The following is an 8,894-nucleotide window of genomic DNA, read 5'->3' on the forward strand; positions in this document are numbered from 1 at the left end:
GTTGATAGATTGACAAAGTCAGCACACTTTCTGCCAGTTAGGACTGACTACTCACTGGAGAAGTTAGCAGAATTGTATATCAGTGAGATAGTTAGACTGCATGGAATTCCACTTTCCATCATATCTGATCGAGACCCAAGGTTTACATCGAGATTTTGGAAGAAGTTGCATGAGTCCTTGGGTACACAACTCCACTTCAGCACAGCATTCCATCCTCAGACGGATGGGCAATCCGAAAGAGTAATCCAGGTCCTTGAGGATATGCTGAGGGGTTGTGTCATTGAGTTTGAGGGAAGTTGGGATAGATACCTCCCACTGGCAGAATTTGTATACAACAATAGCTACCAAGCTAGTATCCAAATGGCCCCGTATGAAGCACTGTATGGGAGAAAATGTAGAACTCCAGTGTGCTGGACTGAATTGGGCGAAGACAAACTGGTGGGGCCAGACCTGGTGAAACAGACTGAGGAGAAAGTGAAACTAATCAAAGCCAATCTAAAGGTTGCCTCAGACAGACATAAATCTTATGCTGATCTGAAGAGAAAAGAAATAGAATATGCGGTTGGCGACAAAGTGTTCCTCAAGGTGTCACCCTGAAAGAAGGTATTGAGGTTTGGAAGAAAAGGTAAGTTAAGCCCTAGGTTCATTAGCCCATATGAAGTCATTGAACGTGTGGGTCCAGTAGCCTACAGGCTAGCTTTACCACTAGAGCCGAACAAGATCCACAATGTGTTCCACGTGTCCATGCTCAGAAGATACCGCTCAGATCCTTCACATGTCATCTCCAGAGAAGAAATTGAAATACAACCGGATTTGACATATGAAGAAGAACCTCTACGGATCCTAGCTCGGGAAGTAAAAGAATTGAGGAACAAGCATATTCCACTGGTGAAAGTGCTTTGGAGGCACCACAACACCGAGGAGGCAACTTGGGAAAGTGAAGAGACGATGAGGCAACAGTTCCCTCAACTGTTTGCATCAGGTAAATTTCGAGGATGAAATTTAAATTAGATGGGAAGAGTTGTAACACCCTCCCGGTAGCAACTCTGTACATTCTCTTATTCGATGACGGTGTCGATCCGAACGACTAGAACGTCCGAAAAAATATTTAAACTAAAGTCAGGAACCATAATTAACTCAAATATTAATAAGAAAAATTTAGTAAAAATTTTAGAAATAAAAAACAACCAAGTTAAATGAGCCGGTGCCCAAGCGATGGGTAACCCAGAGGGAAGTTGCGGTTCTCGCAACTAGGAGCCCTAGACCCGGGGAAAAATTCATAAAATAATTTTTGGAACTCCAGAGAATGGTCATTGAGGTTCCTATGGCATTAGAATGCCAAGAAAATATTTAGAAAAATTTTTCAATCGGTACAGACAATTTTGACCCGTTAAGCCAAACGGAGGGCATTTTGGTCATTTCACCTGCAGAGACGATTTTTGGCCGACTTGTCCAGTTGAGTAAATAATTATTATGACATAAAATGTGAATAAGTATTGCTAAAAATTAAATTGAAAATAAGTAGAGAAGTAAAGAATAGAAAATGAGAAAAAAAAGGCTCATTTATGACATCATTATGATGTCATTTGAAGTTTCCACCAATCATATGTAAACAACCATTTAATTAACTAATAAAAGAGACAAAAAAACACCAAAGAAATTAAAAAGCAAATAGCCATCTCCTTCCCCATTCCAGCCGCACCATAGCCAAGGAAAAACCCTCCATTTTTCTTCTTCATTCAAGCTTGCTAACCTCTCAAACCTCATCCCAAAACCCTAAGTCACCTTCACTAAAACTTATCTACACACCCTAAGGAAGCTTTAGGCAGCCACAAAGAGGAGAAATTTTAGAGTTTTCACAAGTTCAATAAGTTGAGCAAAGAGGTTAGTGCTTACTTATGCAAATATTTCTTTATTTCCATGTTAGGGACTTGAATTTAGTATGAAATTGTAAATTAAATGGACTAAAACTCATGTGTATGTATACCATGAATTTCGGCAGCCCTAAGGAAGGAATGAATTTGATTGTTTTAATGGACTTAGAATGAATTAGAGATTATGTTTAAAGTATATATATATGTATGTATATATATATATATATATATATATATATATATATATATAAGGAATGAAAGAGTTAACTAAGGTGTGTGGTGTGAACCTTGAATTTGAGCTAGGGTTTGGGAGTGAAATTTAGATTTGGCTTATAAAGTGGTAAGTGAACATTATAATGGTCAATTAGTGACCATTTGAGGTAAGTTGACCATAATTTGAAGAGATTTAGAGTAATACAAACTGAATTGGTGGGCTGCCTAATGAGTGCAGTAGGGAGGCTGGGAGTCCAGCCTGTTTGGACTGCCATATCTTTGGCTATGTAGGTTCAATTGGTATTTGGCTAATTGGACATGAAATTAGACATATAATGGCACAATTTTTCTGAAGAAACCATGCCCAAAAGACCAAAGCAAGTGGACCAAAAGTTGGCCCCAATCCGGATACCCTGCAAGCAGATTCTGCAGAATGACCAAATGAACAGTAACTGTTCATTTGGCCATAACTCACTGTAAAATGATCTATTTGACCTGAAATTTTTACAGCAACAAGATAAGATATAGAAAAACAACTTTCATGAAGAAACCTACCCCAAATTATGACCAGAACCTGTCCAACAAGGCACTTACAGTTACTGTTCATTATACTATAGATTTGGTAAATTCTGCAGTTTTCCAATCCGGCCAGCTGTGGTTTTTGGATCATATCTGGAGCTACAAAACTCCAAATGGAGTGATTCAAAAACCGAAATTCAACTAGACAAAATAAGGAACAACTTTCATGTTTACCATTTCCTCAAATTTCCAATGTAACAGTCCCTAATGAAACAGTAAACTTATGGTACAAAAAACTAAAAATTCTGCCCCTTAGTGCTAAGTTTGGAAATGGATTTGGTGATTAATTCCAACAAGTTTTAAATGCAAAATGTGGTACATTGGGAGTGTTAAAACCAATACACCTATTTTCTATCCAAAAGTTAACATTTTTGTTGACTAATGATGTGAATAGTGACATCAAAACTTGAAATTCACAAATTGAAGAATTTTAAAGTATCAAATGCCCTAGTATACCTAACAAGATTGGTTTGGATAGTTTGGCATGCCAATAGGGTTCGATTAGCGAGATCGCACATGACATTATGCTATTCTGTGATTTTATGGCTTTTAGCCATTTTGATATTGTGTTGAGACTTGGCCTTGTGCCTAATATTATTTACAGCTTGTTAGCTGTTCTGTTGCACACCGGGAGATACATATGTGACCGATGGTGTGACGGCCCGAGGTACTTGATACCCAGTGCCAGTTTACCCGTTTATCCAGTCCAGTCGTCCAGTATAGGTTACTTGGGCAACTAAAAGAATGAAAGTGGACAAAGTTAACGAAATAAATGAATATAACAAACACAAACAAATAAGACGTATACATTCAATACATATTTATTTTCTGCTATTTCCTGTTATTTTATCATTGCACCACTAAGCATTATTGCTTAGCGCATTGCTTTTGCCACGCGTAGGTTCTGGAGATACTGATCGTGAGCCCAGTAAACCGCAGACTGGGTGAGTCCATCCTGCAGCTCTGCATAGTGTCCGTGTCACCTCACCATCTTCAGTGCATTGGTAGGACACTAGGTTTCATTTTGATATTTTGTAACTAATTTTTATTTTCTCCTATGTAATTGAACTTATGAAATGTATTTTGATGTTCATGTAAATAATGAGAATTGTGTTTATGAATGGAAAAGTGAATGTTTATCTGTGATTTATACATGATTATCACATGAGATGAATGATGGAGAAATGAAATTGAAAAATGTTGAGATTTTGATATTGGAGTTTGTGATGATTGAATATGATTATTGGAAGTGTTTTTCACAGGTTCCGAAGAACTGTTTTCTCCATTTTTAGCCGGTACTCTGCCGGATTTTCTATAAAATTTTCGGAACCTCAAATAAATTAAAATTTCAACAAATGACTTAAATAGATTATATTTCACAAATTATGTTCAAAATTATGATGAAAATTAATTAAGATAAAATAGAGTGTTCCGGTATACCGTGTGACATAGCTTACTCAGATATACTGTAGACGGGTAAGGGGTGTCACAGTACCCGGCATTACCTCAATAGCAAACTCGACTTCCCTTTCTGGTGTTAGTAGTATGCCCTAGAGCATATCATTTAGTATGTATCTTGTACACGTTTTTATTAATAAAAGGCATTTTCACTTTTCCATTTACATAAGATATTTATGTGTAATAGAAAATGTCCATTGATATTTTGTTAGAAATTCTATTCTTAAGTTGTTAAGAATATGAGTGACAGTATTTCTAGTACAAAGTATCATAAATAGGTTCACAATCGAGGATACTTCATAATAAGGACATGACTTATCCAGAAAGATTGCATTCATGTTTGTTCCCAAGTTATTTATATGAGATATAAATAAGATGGAATGGTGAGTCTCATGCCATATAACAAACATGATAGGCACTTATAAATGATAAGTAGGCCGAACCAGTGACACTTATGACAAGCACATGGAGTTTACTCTTGTCAATGTTTTGTCATAAATCATATCAGTGCATATAATCTTTAGACCTGAGATAGCACAGTTATCTTGTATATAGGTAGTTTGAGTTTGATACTGCTTTCATACTTGTACTGTGTATGGGTATATGGGCATGTGTTGGCTCCTACTAGTTATATATGGAGGTAGGTGTTGATCAAGATGGAATCTATTCCTCTAAGTAAACAGAGATAAAATCTTATGTTCATTTTATTGTTCTTGATGTTTCAAGTTCCTGGCCAAGATAGATATATTTAATCAGAAAAGAGTTTCTGATGAGAAAATCTTTTTAATCAAGAATTGGAATTAAAAGAGAACATAATATTCATAGCAAATGGAGTTTGACATAAACCATGACTCCAGCTTGAGTTGGGATTTTGTAACAGAGAGATTCCAGTGCATGCTAACATATGATTATAGGTTCATTTAAGGTAAACCTTATTACTAATTGGGTGGCCATGGCATGCTATGCTAGGTGTTAACTATGGTCTATGAGGTGCATAAAATGATTTAGAGAAATCATTTATGGTAAGAAAGAGTTCTCATGATATTATGAGTTGATATCATATCTCATTGCCAATTAGTGATGAACCTAGTAAGTCACACACATACACAAGTTATCACCTAATTAAATATGATTTAATTAATTAATTAAAGAGTTTAATTGATTAATTAAATAGGTTTGGTTTGCAATTAGATTGCAAAGTCCCTAGCATGACTTGAAGCCAAATCTAGATTATTGGATGTATAGTATAAGTTAAATTTATATTTAAAGTGTTTAAATATGAATTTAATTAATGAGAAATTAATTAATAGAGATTAATTAACTGATTTATATTTGATATAAATTGATTAGAAAAAGAGAAATAATTATTTTGTGTTGAGAACTCAAAATTAAGACACAAGGGCATTTTGGTCATTTCACAAGGTGACATGTGGCACCATGAGATGGTGACACATGGCATTACACATAAGCTTGCCAATTCTCTTTTAATCATGTAAGATCATTAAAATTAAGATTAAATATAGGTTTAACACTTGGCACAATGTGATTGGGTCAATTAAACCTAGAACCATTCAAAGGGTGACATGTGGCAAGGGTTTAAGTGGTGACCTAGCTATATAAGTGTTGTTATGAAAAATTAAAACACACAAGCTGCTACCTCCCATTGTGTGCCGCCACCCTTGAGACTCATATTCTCTCTTCCTCTTCATCTCTCATCTATTCCAAGAGATTAGCAAACAATCTCTTGAATTAAAAATACTAGAAATCGTTTCTAGTGTTCTATTTACATCTTTAATCTCTTAAAAGGCAGAACTTGATTTTCTAAATAATAGAAAAAGCTTTAGAAGCTGTTCAAGGGCTGCCATAGGTGTTCTTGGTGTGGACAAGCCAGAGGGACAACATCTGGTGTCCTGAAGACGAATCTCAACGGCGCAAATACACTGCAGTGCATTAAAAGGTTAGCGTGTTTGTTCTTGATTTAATCTAGAGTTTTAAAATTAATCTGATTAATTCTAAAATCTTAAATGGCAAATACAGATCTAAAAACATATTAAAAGAGTTTTAATATGTTGTTTATCATTGAAATCAAATAGATAAAAATAAATCTTACATGATGCATGTGACCCTAGGTAAAAATTTTTGAATTCAATGGTATAAACTTCTGTTTTTCACGCTTCCACTCCTTCATCTGGTGGTAAACTAGGCAACTCTTCAGGAAATACATCTGGGAAGTCTCTGACTATGGGTATATCACACAAGTTTGGCTTAGTCTACCTAGTATCAACCACATGTTCTAGGTAAGCTTCACAGCCTTTTCTCATCAATCTTCTTGCAACTGTGGCTGAGATAACATTGGACAGGAAATCTGTCCTTTCACCCACAACAGTAATCTCATTACCCTCATAAAGTTTTCAGAGAAATCCTCCTCAATTTGCAATCAACTATTGCCTGATGACGTGACAACCAATCCATTCCCAAAATCACGTCAAACTCATGGAAGGGCAATTCAATTAGGTCTGCCGAGAATTCATACCCCTGAATCCTCAACGGGCAACCTTTATACACCTTATTCACTACCACACTATGGCCTAGTGGATTTGTGACCAGAATATCTTGATCACTCTCCTCTACTGGAAATCCCCTCTCTACGGGTAGTTTGATGCAAACGTAGGAATGAGTGAATCCTGGATCCACTAATGCATGCACAGAAGTGTTGTAGAGGGAAAATGTACCCCTGATGACATCCGAGGCATCTTGCTCATCCTGAGCTCTGATGGCATAGGCCCTGGCAGGTACTCTAGTATCTGGCCTCTCAGCTGACTCAGATGTAGGCCTCAGTGATGGACTAGCTGCCTCAGGTTTACCGGGCTTCCTACCCCTTTATGGTTTAGGAGCAGGTCTGTCAGATTGTGTTGGAGTAACTATGGTAGTCCTCTTCGGACAGTTCTTGATCTAATGTTCTGTCGATTCACACCGTAAGCATGCACCGGTCACTTGCCAACATTCCCCCTTATGCCACTTCTGACAGTATTGACAGGCAAAAGATGCTAGGGCTGGTCCCCTAAACACAGTCCCTGGAGAGCTGCCCACTGATAGTGTGGACTAGCCTCTCCTAGGTGTGAACTGTGGTCTGGGTCCCTGAGACTGACCCTGACCCTGTGGTAGTCCTGAACTCTGATCAGGAGGACCCTTACTCTTCTTACTGGGAGCAGAAAATGTACTAGACTGACCTGGACCCCTCTTCTGCTGCCTTTCCCTTCTATTTTGTTCATTTATTCAGACCCTTTCCACTTTTGATGGAGCATCTACTAGCTTAGCAAAATTTGTGATCTCCAATGCTGTGATCATGACTTTGATATTGTCATTAAGTCCTTCTTCAAACCTTTTGCACCTCTCTACCTCTATAGGGACTATCTCCCTTCCATATCGACTCAGTCTGACAAACTCATGCTCATACTCAGCCACTGACATCTGTGTCTGTCTCAGACTAATAAATTCTCTTCTTCGCTCTTTTAAATACACCTTGCTAACATATTTCTTCTTGAACTCTGTGAGGAAGAATTCCCAGGTGATCCATTCCGGTTGCACCTCACTGGTTACTGTGTCCCACCACTGATATGCATCATCTTGAAGTAGGGACACAACACCCACTTGGTTCTGCTCGGGGGTGCAGTTTAGCTGTTTCAGCACTCTGATGGTTCTATCCAACCAATTTTCTGCGGTCATGGGATCATCCTCCCTCTTCCCAAAGAAGTCTACAGCCCCATGCTTTCGCAGTTTCTCCAGATAGGACTTCTGTGGTGCTGGTGGAGGTTGTGGCTGTGGTTGTGGTGGTAGAATTGTCCCCATCATTTGCCGGTAGAATTCAGTCATTTGCTGAAATAGAGCAAACTGAGGTTGGGCAGGTGCCTCAGCTGCTGGTGGAGCAGATTCTCCCCTACCACCAGATTTAGCTCTTGGTGGAGCATGACTCTCCACCTCTTCATCAACTGCTCTTTGCGAAGCAAGATCCATATCCTATTCAAAATAAGAAAACAAACAGATCTGCATCAGTGTCACCTCAACACTTACAAATGCAATGCAATGGTATGCACTCTATCTAGGCCTAGAAACGCCTAAACCGATGCTCTGACACCACTAAATGTGACACCCCTTACTTGTCTATAGTGTAGTCGAGCAAGATATGCCAATCAGTGTGCCAGAGCACCAATTCATGTTTCTACTACAATTTATCCCTTTTAATTCATTTATTTTTAATTTTTGATAAATCTGAATTTTTTCGTAAATTTTATAGAAAATCCGACAGAGTACCGGCTATAAATTGGAAAAACAGTTCTTCTGAACCTGTTTAAAAACACTTCTAATATGATTTCCAAATCCAAACTCCATTATACACATTCTAAGTCAATCTCAAAATCTCAATCTCAAATCACAACACAATTTTCAGAAGTTTTTCTTTTCACTTCATTACTGGAAGCATAATCATAAATATTTCTCAACATAATCTACAGAAAATTTCAATAATATGAAATTTCATATATTTACATCATCAAATAATTTCAAGAGTTTATAATTACAATCCCAAAACTAATACAAAATACAAAATACAAAATGCTACCCAAAATCCTAATGTCCTCCCATATGCACTGCAGAGGTGAGGTGACTCTGGACTCCGAATGCATCTCTGAAGGCTCACCCTATCTGATGTCTGCTGGGCTCCCCAGCTAGGTCTCCAGTACCTGTGCGTGGCAAAAGCGACGTGCTAAGCAA

The sequence above is a fragment of the Hevea brasiliensis genome, chromosome 12 (assembly GCF_030052815.1).
Source record: "Hevea brasiliensis isolate MT/VB/25A 57/8 chromosome 12, ASM3005281v1, whole genome shotgun sequence".
NCBI lineage: Eukaryota > Viridiplantae > Streptophyta > Magnoliopsida > Malpighiales > Euphorbiaceae > Hevea > Hevea brasiliensis.